The sequence below is a fragment of the Brassica napus genome, chromosome A6 (genome assembly GCF_020379485.1).
Source record: "Brassica napus cultivar Da-Ae chromosome A6, Da-Ae, whole genome shotgun sequence".
NCBI classification, from domain to species: Eukaryota; Viridiplantae; Streptophyta; class Magnoliopsida; order Brassicales; family Brassicaceae; genus Brassica; species Brassica napus.
In genome coordinates this window covers 15,395,688-15,399,352 of record NC_063439.1, presented here as the reverse complement: position 1 = coordinate 15,399,352, position 3,665 = coordinate 15,395,688, and the positions used below count along the sequence as shown (strand labels likewise).

General features: G+C 47.6%; 1 long non-coding RNA gene across 1 annotated transcript in view; it reads right to left on the bottom strand.

The window, feature by feature from the left end:
* Positions 1-3,277: 3,277 nt before the first annotated feature.
* LOC125575772 overlaps positions 3,278-3,665 on the bottom strand; it is a 706-nt gene continuing 318 nt past the window's right edge. Inside the window, exons 2-4 of the long non-coding RNA XR_007314357.1 lie at positions 3,647-3,665; positions 3,448-3,570; positions 3,278-3,331 (exon numbers count right to left, since the gene is read on the bottom strand). The exon at positions 3,647-3,665 is cut by the window's right edge and continues 44 nt beyond it. This is a non-coding gene — a long non-coding RNA (uncharacterized LOC125575772). The remainder of the gene's footprint in view (positions 3,332-3,447; positions 3,571-3,646) is intronic.

Below are 3,665 nucleotides of genomic sequence, written 5' to 3'. Positions count from 1 at the left end.
ATGCAAGGATCATCCTCCGTTCCCATCTGGAACAACCCTTTTCCGATCATGTTTGGGCTCACAAATCTGTGTGTAGCTCCAGTATCAAACAGTACGTGTGTTTCCACACCACCAATACATAGGGTCCCTACATAAGACCCCCCTTTTCTAATCGTCTAATCCATTCTAAGTTCTGTACCATGCCATTCTACTGAATTGAAAAAGAATAAATCTAGAATGTTACCAGTGATCGCTAGGAACGGTCCAGCCTTGGCTGCGTCCTTGGACAGTTCGTACACACGGGGTGCTGAGGTCTGACCTTGGTTTTGGCTTGGCTTGCTGGCCTTCCCACGTCCTTTAGCCTCAGCTTGCATCTTGGGACATTCCCAGCGTAAATGTCCCGTCTTACCGCAGTAATGACAGCTTCTAGGGTCACTTCCCAAACCCTACCCACGGTTCTCTGACCGTCCAGGACAGTCCCGATCAAAGTGGCCCATCTTGCCACATTGGGTGCATGCTCCCTTTGCCTTCCAGCACTCTTCTCCGTGATGCCTTCCGCATGAAGGACACTCTGACCTATCACTTGAGGCCTTGCCCCCTTCGGCCGTGTCCCTCTTTCTCTTCCGGTCGCTTCCGGATCCACTAAAAGCCGTGTGGCCCCTAGACTTCAGCTTGAACAGATTGCACAGCGGAATAATAGTGTGTTAACTCTGTATTACTTAGAAACATGAGATCAAATATACAACTTCTTAACAGTTTCATAGACAATCACTAGTTCATCCCTAGCATCATCTAACCACACGTTACACAGCCTCTCACTGACCGAGCCTTCACGGCTCCTTGGCTTGACCAGAACCATCCCTAGTTCCTGAAACCACAACCAGATAAGCATTAATCATAACCGAGAATAGAACGGATTGATTCTACAATGCTTGGCTTGGTCCCTAGAACTTAGATAAACCTCAGTCAACATAATCATAAAAAATATGAACCTATCTACTGCATCCTAAGTCATTCAACCAACCACCCCTTGACTTAGAATCAGATAGATAGTCCAGAATAAATAAACAGAACACACGAACAGATAGAATCTAGGTGCGACCGGCCAATGAAGTCCGGCTCAATGGCCCAACGGACTTCCTTACCTGATCCGGCCTTAGGCCTGGATCCAATCAGCCGAGTAAGCCTGAAGCCTAATCCGGAAGGCTTAGCAACCGGTCAGACCTTGCGACTCTACCTTGGCTTAGACAAACAGTGACCTTGTCGTACTTAAACAAGCCATAGGCTGATCCATAAGGATCGGTCATAACCTGTCCCTCTGGCCATTCGTACCTCTTGGTCCTTGTACCTTTTGATGTTCGTAACCCTTGGTATCTCGTACCTTTTGGTCACTAACACCCTTTGGAAACTCACAACCTTTGGACAATCATGACTCTTGACAACTCGTGCCTTTTGGGTCATGCCCAACCGTTCGTCCTAACCGCCCAGTCTTGGTCCTGTTCTCCTTGTCTTGTTCTCCCATTCTTGACCGGAGTTAGTTCTCAAACGATCAGAGTCGCCGGAACACAACACCACCACACTCGGCCTTTCTCTTGGCCGGAACTCTCTCTTCCTCTCTTTCTTTCTCTCTACGTACGTTTTTCTCAGAATATTTTACTCTGGAATTGGATAATGAAATCGACAGAAGAGCCCCCATATTTATAGAAAACGAGGGGGTAAGTCTTGCCCCACGAACAGGCACGACTTTCTAGCGAATGGGCACCATCGGCCAAGGGTTGTGCCATTGCGGCCACTTGCATCCCTTTGCCCTTTCTGATTGGGTTTGGGGTCGGTCATAAGCCCAACCCACGCCCCAAGCCTCCTGGACTTAGCCCACGGCCTTGTCCAAAGACCCGACAGCCCATGCCCTCATGGCCGGACCTCACAGCCCGCCACTGACCCGGACCCGGACCATCGGCCTAAAGCCCGAACAGTCCGTCTAGCTGAGATGAGCTGACTCTCAGCTGCCTCAGATGAGTGAGCTAGTAGTCCAGCTAGTGGAGCTGACTTAGTAGGGACTGAGCTGGAGTGAACTAAACCTAGCTTCATTGAGCTGGCTGAGCTACTCGTCTACTTCGTCCAGTTACCGTTTTACTCGTCCTAGCTGTCTGTCTCTTAGCTTATATAAGGTTAAGTCTAAGTTTCCTTACGTCCTCAACCTTCTTTCTTGGCCATGGAACGCTTGCCTTTATGTCCTAAGACTGGCTGGTACGTTTCCTCGATCCATGGCCATCCCAACGATCCTATTCAGGATCGGGGGTGCGACAAGTCTCCCCCACTTGCAAGGGATTCGTCCTCGAATCCGAACCAAGTGCATCCTCATCCATGAACTGATTGAACCACTCAGGATAGTCGGCTTTCATTCTGGCCTCAGTCTCCCAAGTGATTTGCTCACGCAAAACCAAACGACCTTGACCATCTGGATTATTTTCTTTCTCATTGCTTTTCCCATCCTATTTAAGATTTAGGACGTCCTGTGTGTACTAAGGTTAAGTTCGTACCTAGATCAGAAGGAATTTCTGGCACAATGACCTCTTGATCCGTTAGACATTTCCTAAGTTGTGATACATGGAATACGTTGTGGAATGCATCCATTGCTGTTGGCAATTCCAACTTGTATGCCACTTTACCAACCCGTTTGATGATCCTGAACCTAGGTATCTTGGGTAGAGTTTCCTTCTCCCCGGAAATCCTTACCCGTCCCTTGAAGGTTATCATCTTGAGGTACACCAAGTCCTCGATTACGACTCGTGAGTCAAGCCTCAAGGCCCCGAGGTCACTCAACAACCTGCAAACTTTCAAAAGACGCTTATCACCTACCAAGCTAAAGATCCCGAACACGAAGGACAAGCAAACAAGAGCTTGCGGACATCACCTCAAGAGCAACTCGCTTAGGTCCTTGCGGACATCACCTCAAGAGCTTTCTTGCCCTCTGCATCAGCCTCGTCACCCTTGGATCCTGACATCTCTTGGATCCTGACATCTCTTGGATCCTGACATTTCTTGCACTCTGCATCAGCCTCGTCACCCTTGGATCCCGGAACACATTCTATTTTTGTTGACATTATCAGCAGCATTACAAACACTTGGTGTCGTAAACCCTTAATCTTGATCAGAATCGAAATCGCCAATCTTGAACACATTGGACTGAGGAAACGGTTAGATTAGGGTTCCTCGGCTTATGTACTCATGCTCAAAACTAATCGCCATCTGTGAATCGAACGGTTGTGAACTTGCAATCTGAACCAACAGCCTCTTCATCCACCAAGACCGCCTTTATACTCTGTGATCCTTCTGACTTGCTATCTGGTACCTGTTTAGGATTCAAAATTTAGCAGTTAAAGACACCAACAAAGTTGTTCGGAGGGACCAACATGCAATGATTTATGTTGAAGATTCAAGGTATAAGGGTGCATTCCTCAACCATACCTCGAACATTGCTTCTGTGAGGATACTTTCAAGTATAGACCGTAAGCCACGTGCACCTGTGTTCTTTGACATAGCCTTTCTCGCGATAAGCCTCGTTGCACCTTCAGTAAAATGTAATTGGACCTAACAAAGAGGGTTAAAGCATGAGGAAAGAGGCATATGCATATGCAAGTAACTGTTAGTGGTAAATATGAGTTACATTGTTCATGCGAAACAAC